At 36.5% G+C, this 20905-nt stretch overlaps 1 protein-coding gene across 3 annotated transcripts in view; it reads right to left on the reverse strand.

Moving 5' to 3' along the window:
* Positions 1-20905, reverse strand: part of LOC113065078 (RNA-binding protein 20-like) — a 52612-nt gene that overhangs the window by 27296 nt on the left and 4411 nt on the right. The window contains exon 1 of one of the 3 annotated variants that reach the window (XM_026236210.1): positions 298-621. The exons of the other annotated variants lie outside the window; for them this stretch is intronic. The gene's annotated coding sequence lies outside the window, so the exon portion shown is untranslated. Of the gene's footprint in view, positions 1-297; positions 622-20905 lie in introns of those variants that run through there. 3 annotated transcript variants of the gene reach the window in all.

The following is a 20905-nucleotide window of genomic DNA, read 5'->3' on the forward strand; positions in this document are numbered from 1 at the left end:
ACTGCTCAACAACTGAACTCAGTGTTAAATTTCTAATAATCGATCCGCATCTTTGTCTCTGCGTACAGCAGCACATCTATCGCGCCAGTCCTACCACACCACACCACAAACATCAAACCTCCTCACATTTTGACACACTACATCTGTCTGCTGCGTTCAGGAAATAATAAATTAGCGCCCCTTGAAATGTGTGACAAACAGATTTAAAAGTGCATTTAATCAAAAAAAACCTGGCAGCCACTTCACAATTTATGGCAGAAAGCACAGTCAACACATCAGCAGGCCGCTGGCTCTTACCTCGCGCTGTTCCTTCACTCGAGTCTGCAGGTTTGTCTCTTTATAACAGCCTCTGCGTTCACTAGCCGCCTGTAGTCCCCTTTGCCTTGAATGTGTGCTGCTCAGCAGGCTGCTTTGGCCTGGAATAGCGGCTGGAGTTATGAAGAGTCACATGTGCTTCACAAAAGTGAATGAAGGGAGAACAGGGAGGGCGATGTTACGTGAACTAAAACCTTTGGGATGAAACCATTCCTAAATGGGATGTGTTTCTTCATCCGATGCATCAAGTATGGTTTCTATGCGCATATTTATTTACCAGATGTAGGAACTTTACCATGGATGACCATTTTTGACTTGATTTAACTTAGTTTGAACTCATTTTCTAGTTAAATTTTGCAAAAAAAAAATTTATTTTATTTTTTACTTGATATGATACAGATTTGGAGTAATAAACAGTAAAATGTATGTTGTAAAATTCATGAATTATGAAACAAATTAAATTTTTGCTGTAAAGCAGCGCTACAGAAGACAACAGTGTCGTTATCAAGATCAATTTTGTTTGTTGTTTAAATTCAGTGTAATAACAGTGAATTAATGTAGTCATGTTGATTTAATCATATTAAAATCAAACAAATAACAATAAATAATGTGTTTTTGTTGAACAGCTTTATATTAGTATATGTAGCTAATTTTAATTAACTACACTGATTTTCAAAGTTTGAAAAAAAAAGGTTATTGGAGTATGTTTTATGAAAAAAAAATACCATTTTAGTTTTTCTACTTCAAAATTTCATGTTAAATTCAACTTGCTACTTGCCGTTTCTTTATAACTGAAATTTGCTAGTAATTCATAAGTAAACAAATACACTAATTTTTCTAGCAAAAACTAAATAGACGCTTATATATTTCATATAAAATGTATACATATAATTATAAAAGAGATGACTTAAAAATAAAAAGTAATGTAATTAAAAGGTTAGTTCATAAAAGTTTATGTAACTTAATTTCATTAAAAGAAAAATTAATTTAATAAACTTTTTGCCTGACAAGAAAAGCAAAAGTAAGCCACACAAATTGAAGTAAAACGCAAAATATGCATGTTACAATACAGATGTAAAAAATACGCTTGTAGGACCTTCTTAGTGAAATCTAAGTGAAACAAGAGCAATCCAAATCCAGACATAAATGTTCTCCAGGAGTCACGTACAAGTTTGTAGGATAATCTTAGAGTATTAAATCCCGAATGTGATCCTTGTTTGACAACATTCGGTCTTTGCCAAGACGCACACCTGGCTCCGAACGTCAAATGTCGAGTTTCTCTCGGTCCTAGTTTTCACATTTTTAATTAGGAACATCCTTGCGTTGGAGTGACAGGTGATTGCTGTCACCTGCTTATCTTGATAAACTGAAGCGCTGACAGCATCTGGGATAAAACACAACACCCGGACAGATCTACTTCAGCTATTGGGAATATTAACACACAACAGAAAATCATTATGAACCACAAGCACGTCCAAACTTCGGCCGGAAATATTTGACAAAATTACTGACGAAATCTGAAAATAAATAATACGTAATCACGCAATAATCAAAATAGCTTAATTGTGTTTGTTGCAAAACATTTTTCAGTTTCGATAAATTGTAATAGTATTGTAAGTATACTCAAAAAATATGTAAAATAGCCTATATCTTATAAAATACAGCAGTGACAGGAAATTTAGTTGCTGAAAGTCAGAACTGAATTGTCATTTTTCCAAATAAATATGTTCACCACGTTGTTTTCAGATAACTTTATGAATACTCAAATCAAATTTTTGGTTAAGTTAAATTCTTCCATGAAAATGAAGTCTTGTTCCACCATGAATGAACAGCATTTTTAATTTTAAAATTTAATTTCATTAAGTAACAGAAATTTAAGTTTAATTTCATGTAAAATAAACCTTACATTTCTATTAGTGGTAAGATATTTTGATGGTGTTAATTTCTGTCAGTTTTAAACTTAATAAACGTTGTTTTTATATTATTTAATATGGTAGTAAGTTGTTAAAATTAATGATGTAATTATTTGTTTTGTCACTACATTTAATGAATATTTAATTTGCAAGATTGATAACTTGTTTTTTACAGGAAATTCAAACGGAAAAACTGATACTCATTAAAAAAAAAGGAGTTATAAGAATATCATTTAATTTTAATTGTTTACATCCTTGATTTCATTTCAATTTAGACCCAGCAGCAGAATTTCAATTGTAAGTCCATTCTCAATTGATTTCTCAGTAGTGCACAGCCCTGGTTGTTGTTCGAAAACACTTTATGAAGATACTCCATGAAATATTCCAAGAATAATTGATGAATAATAAAACAGAATGAATTCATCTGAACGTAAAACCAGTGAAACGTGAAACACATGTGGACACCAAACCCTAAAGCCGAGAGTCTATATCTTCAAAGACTATACCAGCCGAAAGCTGAAATCGGTCCAAACTCAGCCCTCAAACACAAGAGGCATGTTTTCAGTTACAGAGTCTCATAGACCATCTTACATTTACACAATAACTACTTATCTCACTAACTACAAGGTCTTACGTCAAAACCACTGCAAAGTAAACGGACACTTGTTTTCTTAAACAGTAGTTTTGTATGTTCGTTTCACACACCTAATTAAAAACTTCTATTCAAAATTAAATTTATGTTTTTGTATCTTACCTTTGCAATTAGTGTTTTATACATTGTTTTTGTTTTCAAATTTGCAGTAAATTACAAGCACAAATACATTAGCATTTAATACATTTCACACGGTGTATTTATTTTCCTACTACATCACACTCTGACAAAAAGTATTCTTCTCAGACGAGGGTCTGACAACTAAAACATTTTACAAATAAAACAAGTTTGTGAGTTTGTTTATTTTTTAGATAATCCAGCAGCCATTTGTTTCTTATTATTGTTAGTTAACATTAGTCTGTCATTTTGCTCTTCACAGCCTGCCATAAACAGGCCTTTGTACACAAACGGTACATCATCCAATTCCCAGCAAGGTGCCAATGTGACAGATTTACAGCCAGCCATCTGTTGGCATTCAGACCGGACGACACAACAACCAGCATTTCACATTCTTTCCCTTTTTTTAGCCACAGGACTAAGTCAGACCTTTCTGACAAATATAACATGACTGCTGTGATACTAAACCTTTAATTTGACGCCAAAACAAAGGAGAGGAAGAAAACCAGTAACACTCACTGATCTGAGAAATAAAACTGTATCGAAAGCAACAATTATTTAAAGCTTTGGTATAGAGTTTTTGTTCAAAAGTGAAATAGTACGAAGATAAAGGAAAACAAATTTAAATTTAAAACAAACACGTAAAAAACATTGTAATTGATATAATAATAATAAAAAGGAAACAAATGGAAAAGAAACAGACAAATAGTAGAAAAAAAACATTGTAATAAAATGTAATACATTATTAAAATGTTTCATAGGTTTAAGGTAATCTCTGACAAACTGTCATTTCAAGTGATTGATTTCATTCTTTGCCATAAGCAGAAAATGAGCAAATCCACTAGATGGTGCTGACAGATTTCTGACTGTCACCAAAGCATCCCAGACATTAATTGTGTCCTATGACCCACATATGGCCTAATGAGGGCAGTGTGCACTGCAGGTTACATCTGCTGGTTCACAAAATATCATACTCCACACAGAGTTAACAGAGGATCCTCAACTGACTCTTAGCTTCTGTAAGTGTTCGGGATTTTCATTGCCAAATTCACAAATCTGTTTGCTTAGAAAAGTAACAGCACGTCTCTGCTCACTTTGAGGTGTCATTTTTGAGGCGTCTGTAGCACTAGCGGTGCTGTGTTACCTTAAAAAATACTTAAAGGAAAACTTTAATAACTTTCAAACCTACATATATGGGTTTGATATCCCATATATGTAGTGCTTCTCCCTGAACTCATGTCTTATTTCCATTTTTTTTTTCAACTAATATTCATTTTTTAGTTTAACTATTTTTTAAGTTTGCATTAATGATACTAACCCTGATGTATCATGCATATATCTACATACTGGTATAAATGTATAGCCTGAATGCATTGCAAGTCGCTTTGGATAAAAGTGTCTATGAAATGCATAAATGTAAATGTTGTGCTACAGTTAAAGTCACCATTCGGGGGATTAGTGTTCTCTTTGTGAAGCACCTTCAATTTAAATAAGATACTTACAAAAAAAAAAAGAAATTGTATTGTTTTATCAAAGGACAGACCAACTGTTAATATGTAGCACTTTTTCCATAAGTTGATTACAATGGGGAAAAATGGTTTTAAACTGATTTAAACAGTTTGTTCTCCTCAGTTGAAGGGCAAGGAAAGTGCAAGTAACATATTGAATCAAATCTGAAATTCTGAAGTAACACGATTGAAATAGACGCACCATAAAACTATAAACACCCCAATAACCTTTACAACATATATGCAATCTCCTATATTCTTTACTACTTTATTTTAAACTTGAAAAAAATATTTTTTATAGTCTATACTCTCTAAAAACAGTAAAAGTTTCTTGAGCTTTCTCAACTTACAGTGAAGAGCTCAATGTCCCGAGTCTACCAAAATTCACATGTACGACTCAATCAGCCAGATTTTAGGGTCGCAACTTCAGTTTTATAAAAATCACTGTGGTTACACTATAAACACATATATTACTATTGTATAAAATAACAATTTAGAAAGCAGAAATGTGAAGCACGCATATAATTTCAAACCAACTTTCAATAAATCACCCTGAGATGAACAACCTTTCAGCAAACCCAGCCTATTCCACTTGGCCAAGTCATTAGAGTCGGTCTGGATTGGCTAGTTGGAGATGTGGGAGGTGTCTGAGCCAAACGTCGTTGAGGAGAGAGTGTTTTACGATGTTCAGGTGTGACCCAAACCACAGTCTAGTCCAAGAGGCAACAGCGTAGCGTCGCAGGCTTTTAGAAGATGATTCAAGCGCTATACTGTAGTAACGTCACAATCATCACATCACTTTCCCCCGAGAGGTTTTTAAAAGGTCCACATTTAGTCATGCCATATGGTGACTTTTACAAGCACTTCTAAAGTAAGAAAACATGCATGAACAAGTAGGGCATTGTGTCACACATTGTGTTACCTAATTCCCACATTTGAATCCCAATTCTGTGTTATAAAACCAGCTATAAATATAAAATAGCTGATACAATTGTGCATCAAAGGTGAAGACTGGTGTTACAGTGTTCACACAAAGCAAGCAGCCTAAAATTGTCACGACCTAAGCATAGAAATTAAACTTTAAAAAGACTGGTTTAGTGCCTACTACATACTAAGAGTTACATGCTTTAAACCTTCGAACACACAACGCTGGTTGTGATCCAAAACCAACCTTATCTCATGAGAAAATATGTATTTTTATGAGGTAATGATTTCCTATGAATTTGTTCGATGTGATCTGTATGAAAAAAAAGAGGAAGCATGAAGCTCCACCCCTAAACATTAAACGAATTAGCCACTACATGACAAAATATAATAAATAAAATAAAATAAATAAAATGTAAAATAGCTACGAATTGCCAAGAGAAGCATTTTAAAGCATCACTAATCTGACACAAAGACGTATTCACAGAGAAAACAATCCCAGAATGCACGTCGAAAAGCTCAGAGAAAAATAAACCCAAGATGGAACGAGTTGAGGGAAAAGTTAATACATCAGACATAAATATTGAGTTTTTTTTTTTCTTTAATGTTTGTGTGTGTGGAATGCTTTTATGGTAATTGTATAGTTTAGAAATCAGTTTCTTTTTCTAAGTTTTTTTTTTTAATTCCATTTGAATTTTTGCCAAATTCATTGTTTTTGTTTTTCGTTTTTTCTGAAAGCGGTGTTTGATGATTTAAAATAAATGTTACATTTATTAAAAACTGTGGTAATCATATGAATACATAAAACTTTAACAATGTAATTCACTTTAAAAATATAAATATAATAATAAAAAAATGCTTGGTGGCTTGTAATTGTGTTTCCGTGTATGATGACATTTTTAACAAATGGTGAATATAGATGTGCAGAATATACAGACTCCATACTTAAATTAACAGTATTTTTTCACTTCATATTCATAGACACCACTCCATATCGCAAGTTTACATCTTTGAAAAGTGACCCATAACTGATATCTGCATTTACATTGTACACTTGCTGAAACACACTAAACAGGGTTGCCAGATCTGCGAAACAAAATAGCCCAACTGCTATTCAGAACTAGCCTAAATCAACCCAGTCACGTTTTCCCATTCATTATTGCATTCTGGGGGATCCTTCTCCAGTGGAACTGTGGGGGGTGGGGTGCAAAACTACCCCAATTCCACAGCAAAACGGCAGACTTGGCAACACTGCGCATTCTGTCCGATTTGACGTCTTTTGACACCGTCGCTTTATCAGTGATGTACGACTCATTGACAGGGCACTATCCCATCTGTCCACTTACATGGCAGACACAAATGCACATATCTGATTAATTTCCACATACGAGTGAGGCCTGAAACCAAACTCAGAATATTGGAACCCACATGCTTTTTCCTGCCTATACATTTGTGAGTCATATCCGATCTGTGCCACATGGAAAAATAAAGAAATAAATAAATGGAATTGGGTCACTTGGACCATGTAAGGTAAATGCGGCCTGAGTGTACAACCATACTTTTGATTTATTCATCCAAATTTTGCAGTGATATTCCACATTATACAAGCAAATCGATGACTGGATTTTGCAATTCCATCCGCGTTCTTCATGTCATATGGCTGTAATCAGAGTATTATGTTGTTAAGCTTGTCCACATGCTAACATCCACTCAAATCAGTTGCAAGGATGCATTTTGTGAGGCGTCCAGAGCTGCTGCAAATATAGAGCGTTCCAAATCGGTCATTCGCAAGGTTCCATTTCAGGATGCTGCCTATATAGGCGGCAGAGCCACTCACTAGGTTTTGGAACTGAGCTCCTAACAGCAGGTCCAGTGTTCCTTCTGTCTGAGTGTTTGTGGACACACTGCATCAGTATGATTGGTCGGTTTGGGCAGTGCAGATTTGGCTCCCACCCCTGTGCTGACAGCCACAGGAAAAAGACGCCCACCTACCTGCAGGTTGCTGACAGTACATGTCACAGCACGTGTTGAGGGCAGGGGCCAGATGATTGCACAGCGTTTGGCTCTGGGACCCCCCGTCTGTGAATATTCTTAGTCCAGCCGGCAAAGCACATCATAATGTGGACTACATTCAACATTCACACACTCGGGCCAACACAGACGGCTTTCAATCTGTTCAACGCTGGCTCAAGTCCAGACTGCACAGAAAAAGAGAAATTGGAAAGATGGACTTCCTTGATGTGCACTTCCACCACCTCCTAAAAATATTTAAAAGGATAAAAGTGACATGATGACCACATCTAGAACAGACTTCTAAATTATCAATATGATCAAAACTTTGTTGAAAAACCTGTTATACACCATCTACGTGCTTTCTGGTTGATAGTTTTTACTTTTTTTAGCTTGTGAAAGGCCTTTTAGCGCAATTATAAAAATGCCAGGTTGTGGTTCACACGCCTTTTTGCTATGAAACCTTTACTGACTTTTATAAAGTAAACCTAAAAATAACTTTTATATCATTGTTAGTAATATTTCAAAACGAAATCTTAAGAGAACTGATTCAACTTGGGTTTACTTGATTATCCATCTTTTTTCTTTAAAAAAAAACAAACAAACAAACAAAAAAATAAATATATATGATCATCAGGCTTTTGAGGAAAAGTAAATTTTTCATCTCTCAGCCATCATTGTATTGCACTGCATATAGGTTTTGCCCCCAAAAATAAAAACTAAAGGGCTTTGATCATAAAACAAAGCATTTAAATATCATCTAAGACATATTATTGTGAGATAAAAGTAAACTCATATATATGCATTTTATGTAAGTAGTATGTTAATAACATTAAAAGCTATCAGAATTTCATCTTAGATTTACATAGAAATATCAGCAGCTGCATTAAATGTCACATTTTTTGCTCAGATTTAACCTCTGAATAAAAATAAAATGTAGGTGTTTCTCTCTCTCTCTCTCTCTTTCTGAGAGCTCCATATTCTCTTATAATCAAATTATAAGATCCACAAAAGCCTGATGTATCAAATATAAAACTCAAAACACTTTTATTTCACATTGTGCTTTATAGAGTTGCGTTATTATTTGTTCTGGCGTAAAAATGAAATGAACGATGAAATAATGTAATCGTTTCCTACACGCTTAGGAATACACATCGTAATCATTATTTTCAAAAAGTAAAAAAAAAAAAAACATTTATAAAAGTAAAATTAATTATTATTATTATTATTTTTTATTTTTTTCCAGAGAAGTCGCATCACATGACATTTTACAACCTGGCCCAGCTTTGCCTCGTCATTAAAAGGTCAAACCATCTAACATTTTAACAGATTTATTGACCTTGACACAGTCATGAGTGTCTCAGCCTCTATTAATCTTGGTTGCACCACATGACTTTTACATTTTTTTTTAAATAAATAATCTCAATTGTTGGTTGAACTACTGCTTTAAATGAGGTCCCTGAGGCAGGGTGTGAACTAAAATAGATTAATTAGCCAATTTGCAGGCAAACCGGTTTTGAAATGCAGCTCATTGCAATGTCACAGTGAATCAAGTTGCCACAAGAGAACATTTTCTTCTCTGTATATATATAAATATATACAGATAGATAGATAGATAGATACACACACACATATATATATTTGTAAAAGTGCGATGTTTCCAAACATAAGTTCAGGGGAACATTCTCAAGGCATCCATTCCAGCATTCTTTGCCCCACCACCCCACAGTACGGCCCCTGACTGCCCCAACTACCACCACCCTGTGAGTGAGATCTGTCCAGAGCTTGCGTAGCATTTTTCCATCTGTCAGCACCATCAGCCTGTGGATGCCAATCACGCCCTGTCACTCCCCAGCGATACCACCTTCCTCAGCCAATCACTGCAAAGAACTGCCTAGAAACATGTCCTCCCCACCAATCAGGATCCAGTGCCTCATCCACCTGTCTCTGTCCTCACATGGAAAACTATGCCTGCCTTAATGCACTTACACATACACACGCACACTCGCCCTCAGAAAGATATCCGAAGTTCCTCTTCACATGTCTTCTGTTCTTGAACACACATGTAATTACAACACGGAAATTTTGGTTTTTCTTTAGAGCCAAAGTTTTTTTTTTTTTTTTTTTTTTTACTTGCATGTACAAAATTGCAAAAAAGGACAATTATGGAATGATTCAATTTACAAAAAAAAAAAAACACACACACCCCATGCATATTGTTTATTCATAGGATGTAGAGTTAAAAAAAACTTGTTGAATTCTGCGTAGAAAAGGTAAAACTCCATCTCACTTGCTGTTGTAAATTACTGTACAAACATACACCTTTGTGACCGGAACTATCTGTTTTATTCTAGAACATCGGAGCAAGAGGCAAACGGCCACATGTTTACTCCACAGAACGGAAACATACTTTATCAAATGGCCATTACTGTAATGACTGTTATAGTCAGACGATTATAGAAAACCTGTGAACAGCTGCCACATACTCAAGGAAGCTGGGGGACCTGTGTGAAAATCACTAGTAAAAAGGGGCCGCATTGGTGTCATATCCCTACTGGATTTAATAAAGACACACAGACTGTCAGAGAAGACAAATGAGGAAGTGGAGGATGAAACTTTTCTGCCGATGAAGTGTTGGCAAAAAGACAGACGCCACAGCTGTAAGCAGCTGAAGGGAGATTGTGCCAGTGTAGAAAGACTTCATATTATCAAGGATACACTTTAAGAGATCATTTCTTCCACAGAACAAAAAAAGAAGGTATTTTGAAGAATGTCAGTGTCTTTTCCTCCCTACAATGTGGGTTTGGAGCCACTGGCTTTAATTATAAGGACCAAATGAACCAAGGACTCACATTTTACCCGGAAGCGACAAGTTAAAATACCTTAATGATAGAGGTTTCTTACAAACACGCAGCTTTTAACTTCACAAGACATTAACTGATGGACTGGACTGGTGTGGATTACTTGTGATTATTTTATCAGCTGTTTGGACTCTCATTCTGACGGCACCCATTCACTGCAGAGCATCCATTGCTGAGCAAGTGATGTACTGTAATGCTACATTTCTCCAAATCTGATGAAGAAACAATCTCATCTATATTTTGAAATGGCCTGAGGATGAGTAAACTGTCAGCAAGTTTTCATTTTTGGGGAAACTATTCCTTAAAGTGTGACAAGCATCAAAAAATTTTTTTTGGAGTTATTGCAAATATATCAAATAAATGACATACAATTTAATAGAAAACTAGAGTTTCTAAAATTTCAGCTCATGAAATGCCTTTATTATGTTTTAAAACATATTGTGGATGAAGTTCACACATACACGCACAATGAGCTTGCACTTTGCACTTCTTTAAATAAACCCTATTAAAATAAAGTTAGCACTGCAGTAAAGCCTTAAAATATCACTGTTTGGCAGGCTGCCTGCTTCATATCAGAATCATCCCACAGTCACATGAACAGAAATATTTGCTTAGTTATCTAAAGAGAAAATAACAATTAAAACAACTATACATAGATATATGATGGATATATAGATATATATATATATACGATGGGGCCATGCTAATCAATTCAATGATGAACTTTGCATCTGGGGCCCATTTGCAGCCATTATGAGAGGCCCCGACATCACTTCCTCCCCACTGGGGCCATTGATTCGGCAAGATCATCTGATGAGAGGTTGTAGCTGATGACAGCTGTGCACTTTCCAGGCTTCACTGCACTATGGCCACCTGCGGTTTTGAGATGTCATCAATACGCTTTTGAAGATCACACACGCACATTCTGACTCATTCATGCACTCAATTTCCATCATCCACAAAACTGAGAAGATCCTTCCATTCATCAGTGAGGGACACACAAGTCTAATGAAACTCGACGCCCTCTCTTAGACGCACATCGTCCATTAGACTGTCTGTCCCTGTCTCAGTCAAAGCTCTTATGAGATAACCATGAGCTGCACTGATAGCAGCAGCTGAGAATAGAGCAGTGACGGCCTGTTTGTTTCCATCGACTACACTGGGACAGTGCTTCGAGAAGCAAATGAGAGCACAGGTTATAAATCAACAATAATTTTTTTTAAAAGCATTTTCACCAGAGCACCTGACATTTTGTACTGACTGAAAACGCTTTGGTGGACACATGGCCCAAGTGTGGTTTTCATGCAAATTGATATACAGCGTGTGTATAAGCACGTGCTTGTAATTACTAATTAGCATAACAGACAACAAACCATCTCAATATAGACAAAGACCTGCACAGCCATTCATCGCTTATCAAACTTATCTTTGCGCGTTTTACCGACTCACACTGCATGTGCAGCAAGATCCTTGAGTAATGTGAAGTGCGCTGTTATCAATATCATTAAAAAAACATTTTTTTAAAAATACTAAAAACTTGTGCACTCATGTTTTACATGCAAACAGGTGCATATGCGTGTACATAAACCTACAAAAAGATTTTTTTATAAATGACAAAAACAAATAAAATTACAAACACTAAAACTAAAATAACAAAATGTAAAATTGTAAAGGCAAATTGGAAACATTTTTTAAAAATGTTGTGAATATGACTTCGGTATTGCTTAATAAACGTTATTAATTAGATAAAAATATTTCTAAAAAATGTAATTTAGAATTATAGTATTATATCATTAGAAATGTCAAAATATTTTATACATAATCTTTTTTTTTTTACGAGTTTAAAATGTGCTAAAGTGGCTTTTAAAATATCATATTTGATTCTAAAACTTCATTTGGAAATATATATACAGGTGCATCTCAATAGATTAGAATTTCGTTGAAAAGTTCATTTAGTTCAGTAATTTAACTCAAATTCTGAAACTCGTGTATTAAATAAATTCAATGCACATAGACTGAAGTAGTTTAAGTTTTTGGTTCCTTTAATTGTTTTGATTTTGGCTCACATTTAACAAAAATAATTAGTATATGGTGACATGCCAATCAGCTCATCAACTCAAAACACCTGCAAAGGTTTCCTGAGCTTTTAAAATGGTCTCTCTAGGTTACACAATCATGGGGAAGACTGCTGACCTGACAAGTTGTCCAGAAGACAATCATTGACCTCCTTCACAAGGAGGGTAAGCCACAAACATTAATTGCCAAAGAAGCTGGCTGTTCACAGAGTGCTGTATCCAAGCATTTTTACAGAAAGTTGAGTGGAAGGAAAAAGTGTGGAAGAAAAAGATGCACAACCAACCGAGAGAACCGCAGCCTTTTGAGGATTGTCAAGCAAAATCGATTCAAGAATTGGAGTGAATTGACTGAGGGACTGAGGCTGGGGTCAAGGCATCAAGAGCCACCACACACAGATGTGTAAAGGAATTTGGCTACTGTTGCCGTATTTCTCTTGTTAAGCCATTCCTGAACCAAAGACAACGTCAGAGGCGTCTTACCTGGGCTAAGGAGAAGAAGAACTGGATTGTTGCCCAGTGGTCCAAAGTCCTCTTTTCAGATGAGAGCAAGTTTTGTATTTCATTTGGAAATCAAGGTCCTAGAGTCTGGAGGAAGGGTAGAGAAGCTCATAGCCCAAGTTGCTTGAAGTCCAGTGTTAAGTTTCCACAGTCTGTGATGATTTGGGGTGCAATGTCATCTGCTGGTGTTGGTCTATTGTGTTTTTTGAAAACCAAAGGCACTGCACCTGTTTACCAAGAGATCTTGGAGCACTTCATGCTTCCTTCTGCTGACCAGCTTTTTGGAGATGCTGATTTCATTTTCCAGCAGAATTTGGCACCTGCCCACACTGCCAAAAGCACTGGCCAGGAAACTAACCAGACCCCAGAGAGAATATAAGAAGTATTGTCATATATATATATATATGTATGTATGACCTTAACATTTAAAATAAATAAATAAATAGGTTACACCACTTGACTAAAGTCATTCATTGAAATATAAATATATAAAACTTTTGTTTAAAAAAAAAAAAAAAAAAAAAAAAAAAAAAAACAGTATAAGGGTTTAAATACATTCCAGTAACTTGTTTGTTGCATCTTCATTGTGGTGTTTTAAAGAAACAGCAGGTCTTCCTGAGTTCTTGTTCGTCAGTGATGTTTTGGGTGTTATGCAAGATTGACTGTGGGTGGACATGAGTCACCTCAACCCTTAAAATGTCTACATGACTCACTCTTCATACATCTGCCTGATATTTACATTGTGAATGAACACGAATAGCCCATACCTTCACACATCCCACCCCACAGACAATCAACGCCAACCTGCAGCTGTGTCATCCTCTCAGACTGCCTCCAGAGGGAAGCTTTAGCTTTTTTGGTCATCTTATCAAGTTCAGCTAATGACACCAGAAGCACAGGGTTGGCTTCCCCACTGTGCTAAACGAAACAATGTTTGACATGTGCACACTGAGTTTGAGTCAGAAGAGATGTGGCGTAGAAAGAAGCTGTTGTGAAACACTTTTAAAACCCTGTAGGAAACGGTTTCAGAATGTAAATTCGGGTTTTCAATGATCAAACATGAATGTGTGTGTCTCCTCTATAATAACTAAAATACAAATAAAAAAGTATTTTGAAATAGAACTCATCATGATGTTAATTTGGAAAGCTAATAGAAAACCAGTTCTACATGTGTTGCATATATAATTTATAGAAAAGCTGCTAGAAAGCTTCTATATAAAGACTACAATGGTTTTCTAATTAATCAAGCACATAAAGTCAAGTCCTTGTGGTACTTGTAGTACTTCTCTAAAACAGTGTTCGCATGCAAAGTTGAACAAAACACAAATGGTTGCTACTATGCTAATGCTACTTCACCAAGCACATCAACTTGCATCCTCATAGTATTTGTAGTCCTTATGTAGAACCTTGTTAACAATTTGCATAATGGACTAAAACACAGACATTAAAGCTATATGCTAATGCATCAAAAACAAAGCTCACGTAGAACCTTGTTAACTTACACAGTTGACTAAAACATAAACACTAATGCTAAAGCTACTTCATCAAATACACGTGTTTGTAGTCTACATTTAGAACCATGTGCAACGGACTTAACAGACACCTAAACACGAATGCTACTATGGCTAGTGCCGTTTTAGCAATGAGTTAGCATCACTCGGTGTTCAACATGTAAAAGAAGAAATTGTAACTGTATAACAAACTAGTAATTAATACTCTTAGGCAAACCTGACAGGTTTTATGCTGTTCCCATTACTTTTCAGATCATCCCAACACTCCTTCATCTATTAATTTTGTTGCTAATATGGTGAGGAGTTGTTTTGGCATGGCCGGCTGGGGTTGTGTTACGAGGAATATCATATGGAGTCTCAGAGAAAGACAAGCTGTCACAGGGTCTGTAAAGTCGCTGTAAAACATGCGCTCTAAATTAATCTTCAAGCCCTCTGGGGCTTCAAGCATGTGTGGTCTGTTCTATAGTTGTGTGTTTGTATTGGCTTTTCTGACTGTTAAACAGTGTTTATAGGAATATTTCATGTATTTGTCTGATTTTCTTCCCATTTATGATAAAAAAATAAATGGTCATCTTTACTCATGAATGTGAACAGATGATATATTTAAGATAACAACTTCCATTAAAAATCATAAAAACTGTTTAACAGTGAGTGTCGATGTGTATTATGGGATGATTGTTCAATAAATTTCGATCCTCCTCGTTTATCCAGCTTGCTAAACAAAAGCTACCGGCTACCGCCGTCTTGGCAGCGATCGAAAGGTAACCTATTTTCAACTGTCAGCAAGTCAACAAAATGTTGGACACACAGTACACACTATAGACGGGGGTCATGTGATCAGAGACGAACGCCGCTGTTAGTCCATAAGGAATATCAGGCATTGCTTTCCATTAACGTCGGCAGCAGTTAGGATCTAAAATTACATATGGCCAGTATTAAAATATATGGACCCCTGCTGTTTTCTTCCCTTCAGAGCACCTGCTGGCAAATGTGGGCATTGCAGTGGGAGCTGCCCTGCCTGGTAATTTATACACCGAGCACCTGGCCAGACCATGAGACCTCAGTGCAACCTGCTGGCAGGCCCGTCTCTCTTTCACATGTGGATGAACCTTACACTGGCTCAGTATGGAAAAAGAAGATTACTCATCACATATTGTATGTTGATCTGTATCTGAATACACCACAAATCAGCCATGACTTGACAGAGTTTAGAATTAATAAAGCGAGAATTTAGGGCCTAGAAGTGTCAAGTCGCACCACGAGGAAACAGGTGGAGGCAGTATATAACTGATGAAGGGAAACATAGGCGTGTGTCTCGTCTGAATGTGCCATTTAGTGATAAACAAACAATCACCTGCTGACAAGAGACGGTGTTCCCACATAGGGCTCTTTGGTTTCACTAGTTTTTAAAAGCCGTCCAGAGGAATGTCCAGCACACTTCAGTCAGTCAGTTACTCCCATCTAGTTGATGGTACACTATTTAGAATATTTACTTTCACATTTTGACTATTGTCTTTCTCCATTGATGCTCAACACAGCTTAAATTGTTGTATTACCTGAAAACATGACAGAATTATCTTGGGGTCGTTAGCTGATAAAAGCACATTGGTGAGCCCTGAACTTTCTTTGGTCAGGCCACATCTGTTTTAGCTGAACTTAAAGTACCATTTGACGACATATGCCACGTTTCCACCGAAATTACCCAGAACAATTGTACCAGACCTGTTGCTTTCTGCGTTTCCACTGCGGTCTAAAGTACCATAAAGATTAGGCAAATAGACTGATGATGTAGGTCTACTGTAGGTGCTTTTCTCAATACTAAGTACACCAAGTTTTGGACTTCCTCTGTAGTTCAGACTTTGCGCATTCGACTCCGAAGTGTGATGTCCGCGACGATGCAAATCCAGTAATTCTGCAAACAGCAGCGTACTTGATAACATCAGTCAGCTCACCTTGGCTACTGCTATTTTCCTCACTGTAGATTTACAATAAAACGAAATAGGATATCAAATACCACTGCCTCCTTTCATTTTCAATTGAACATAGTTATAGCCGCAGCAATGTACTTAGTTCAGGGAAATGTATGTGTATATATATATATTTTTTTTCATTTTAACTTATAGATAAATTGAATACAGACCTAAGATTACCTGTTAGATTTACCCAAAACGAATTATATGTTATGTTTAACCACTTAAGAGCTGGCCATTTCTGAGATCTGCGAAACACATTTTTAAATAGGCGCTGTCTTTATAAATAAACCATAGATTTGAGTTTTAAACAACTACATTCTGGCCGGAAATACTTTTAAAATTACATTTCATGAGACAATAACAGTAATATTTTGAAAATGATCCGAATAAATGGGGGTTGAAATCACAATGCTGCGTGAACTCAACCAATCAGCATGGTTAGCGCCCAAGTCCCGCCCCCCAAAGTTCCGGAACTTTGAAAAAAAGTAGTACCTCGCCAGCAGGGGCTTTCTGAGGGGCATTTTTTTTTTACCTGGCACTTTATTTAGATCCAGCAGTGGAAACACGGCTATACTGAAGTCCTGATAAGAGAGAATGTGTGAAAACACCATAAAACAAAAAGCAACAAAAGGAATATTTAGCACAGTACTTAACACTTACAAGCCTATACTAAACCCTGTAAAGATTTCATAGAGCACACGAGGTGTTAGAAATTCAATCAACCTTGATCTGAAACACTAATTATGATGAAAATGGCTTACGGTTATTCTCGACGTGTGATGGTGCCAAGCATGAGAGAATGATAACAGTTTATTTACCAGAGAACCTATTAATAAGTGTAATTATAATAATTGTCACTTTTAGCCGAGAGGAGTCCCAAAATAATAAACCTGAATCTCAAGCACTAAGTGTCTTAAGTTAACTAACCATGATTAATAATTGAGTTTCTTTTAAATGGGGAAAAAGTATAATGTGTAAAAAAAAAAAAAACATACACACACATATATATATATATATACACATACATATATAGGTATAAAGGTCTAACATGACTTAATAATGAATGTAAATTATAGACAGAACCCCCCCTTTTTTCTTTTTTTTAAAAAGGATAATATATTGGAGTTAAAAGGAGCATACAGGATTAAGGGTCATTAACTGATTGGGATGTGGTGGACAAAATAGGAAAGGAACCTAAAGGAAGCACTGAGATAAAGTTGAGGAAACCATATTGACTTTAATGTGAAATGTGATATAGTATTGTCAAGGGTTATCAGACAGACACACAATGCCAAAATTTTTTTACATTGAACACTGAATGTACCTACAGCAGCATGGCAATGATTTTTACTTCTGTCCCTGGAGGACCTTGTATTTTAACAATCAAATAAAGGCTAAATCTAGTTTATAGGCAGACTTGCCTCATGCCTCGATTCTGCTTGGGGACAGACGTCCAATTAAACTCGGATAAACACCTCCTTTAATTTTAGACAACGTTTACCCAGGGACCTTTTCACTTGGCTGACGTGTTTCTCAGCATATGTTGGGCACACAGCAGGACGACCACAACAGCAGAGCTCATTACAAATAATTCAATCAGACAGATATAGAGCTGTCAGTGACGTCACATCGAGCACTTTCTGAAAAGAGAAACCGCATCGGGGTTGGTGTGAAGCAGTTACCAGGGCTGACTTCCCATTTCTGATGGCATCAGATGCAGTTTTTTTATAAAAATAAAAACTCATCCACTTGGGGGTGGATGAGTTGGCACTATTTATTTGATTAAGCCACAAATGATACATAAAGCAGAGAATTTCCATCAGACCTCAGGGTCAAGTATTTGGCTTATTTAAAATATAGGTTTATTTTTATATATTTATTATTATTGGGGTTTTTTCTGCTTCCCAGTTCAAAATATAATTATACATATGTATTTAGATTTATAGGTAATAACAATAGATGGGAAAAACTAACATTAGATATATATTGACAGAATGACAGGACGATACATAAAACTAATGATAGATGTAACAAATGAACAATAGATAAATGAGATATATAGATAGAAGGAACGAACAATCAAAAAAAAAAATCGATATACGGATAGAACAACATAAAAATAGAATGAACAAATTAACGAAAGATTTTTTTAATGGGTCACATGATGCGATTATACATTTTCTTTTCTCTTTGGAGTGTCACAAGCTCTTGGTGGATAAAGAAGATCTGTAAAGTAGCAAAGAATAAAGTCTCAAATCCAAAAAGATATTCTTTATCAAAGTCTGCCACGCCCCCCTACAATGCCTCGCTTGAACACTCCCATTTGCGCATTGTGTGTGTGTGAGAGAGAGAGAGAGAGAGAGAGAGAGAGAGAGAGAGAGTGAGTGACAGTGTGAGCGAGTGAGAGAGAGTGAGTGAGTGACAGTTTGAGCGAGTGAGAGAGAGTGAGTGAGTGACAGTGTGAGCGAGTGAGAGAGAGTGAGTGAGTGACAGTGTGAGCGAGTGAGAGAGAGTGAGTGAGTGACAGTGTGAGCGAGTGAGAGAGAGTGTGTGAGTGAGTGGGAGCGAGTGACTGAGTGTGAGAGTGACAGTGTTAGTGAGTGAGTGAGAGAGTGTGAGTGACAGTGTGAGCGAGTGAGAGAGAGACAGTGTGAGCGAATGAGAGTGTGAGCGAGTGAGTGAGTGAGAGAGTGTGAGCGAGTGACAGAGTGAGAGTGAGTGACAGTGTGAGTGAGTGAATGAGTGTGAGTGAGAGTTAGTGAGAGAATGAATGAGAGTGTAAGTGAGAGAGAGAGAGAGAGAGAGAGTGAGTGACAGTGTGAGTGAGTCAGCAGTCTTAACCATCCGTGGCTTGTGTACTGCAAACACATACGAGCTTCATCAATGTGTCTGTCATGCGACTGTTACACTTCCACGCTTGAACTTAAGGTAAAACTAAATACTTTATTAACCCTCTTTACATTTATTTTGAAGCTTGTGATTATGGAAAGGGGTGGTTCATTTACAATGAGTACTTGCAGTGTTCGGCCAATCACAATACATTAGGTCAGTTGGCCAATCAGAGCAGACTGTGCTTGTCAGAAGGAGGGACGTGTTTGAGAGAGGCGGGGCATAGATGAGCTACAATAATGTACAGTTTTTGAAAAATTGTTTTTTGAACATTAAAAGCATGTCAACATATTCCAAACACACAAAATAATTATCTTTTAAAAAAGCATCATATGACCCCTTTAAGCAAGTTATTTCATACAATTATACATGTTGTCATTATATCCCCAATGCAATGTTGTGATGTACTTTTAAATTCAGAATTTCTGGAGTTCCTTTTGCTTCCAAAAATATTAGTTCCAAGTTCAGAAATGTCCTTTAAGTGAAACAGCAGAAGTTGCTAGTGCCATAAAACTGTCAAACTTTAACTTCTAGATTAGCCCAGTTGTTTCTACGTGTCAACAAAGCAATGAACACATGCCCAGAGGCCTGAACCTCAACGCAACTATGGGAATCCCACAGTTCTGCAAAGATGGAAACAAATAAGTGTCACCACAAATAGGCTGATAGCGGTTGACACCCGCTGAGGGCCAAGCCTAACACTTTTTCACCAAGCTAAACTGGCGCCTTGTCTACAAATCTTTTCACACTGTATTTGTTGCATTTGTCCGTGGATGTGAAGGAAATCGCACTTGTGTCGATGTCATTCCAAACACTAACACTTCCCAATTTAACCAACCAAACTGGTTTTGATAATTTAATCGCTGTTAGTTTTTTTCCATTGTTCATCGATCAAAGCAGCTGACAGCACCAATCTTATAGTTGCTGAAAGGGCGAGTGCTGATATTTGAGAGATAACACTTTCCTGAATAAACTCATGTGATCCAAGCCACAGCAGGAAGCAAAGCACATTCAGACGTACGGTGTGAACCTCAGGATACAGCCAAATGGTGTCAGAAGTAAAAGTGAACTGAAGATCACAGAGATATCAGAAGGCGACGCAGTGAATGGAAGAATAAAGATGTTTCGCCAGTTTGCCGATGTCACACAAACATGTATTTGTAGCTTTAAAACAAATAAAATAAAGTCGAAAATCTTAAACTTAGTTATTTTTGTAAATGTTTGAAGTAGATATTATTCTCTTTGTTGATGACTGTACACCTATACAACAAATTATATTGCAGTGTTTAATTGCTTGACAACCTTATTACTAAACATGAAGCTAATGATAGCATCGACATTCTGTTTCTTGTCACATGATGATAAAACCTTTTCACAAATGTTCAGAAATCATTGGTTATTTGGTTGCGAATTAAGTTCTTCAATGACAACCGGTTTTGCCTATTTGTACGCCATTGTCTACAGTATGCGGTTCTCAATTCCAGTTCTCTTGACCCCTCACTCTGCACATTTTGAATGCATCACTTCAGACGTTTGTTCTATTCGACTGCAAGTAAACTTCAACAGATTTCCCTACTCAGTGAACACTAAGTAGGGACCATTTCAATCGGAACACAGTTCATGCACGGAGCTCGTTTCTAACGAGCTGATGACTACGAT

This window comes from Carassius auratus, chromosome 47 (genome assembly GCF_003368295.1).
Source record: "Carassius auratus strain Wakin chromosome 47, ASM336829v1, whole genome shotgun sequence".
NCBI classification, from domain to species: domain Eukaryota; kingdom Metazoa; phylum Chordata; class Actinopteri; order Cypriniformes; family Cyprinidae; genus Carassius; species Carassius auratus.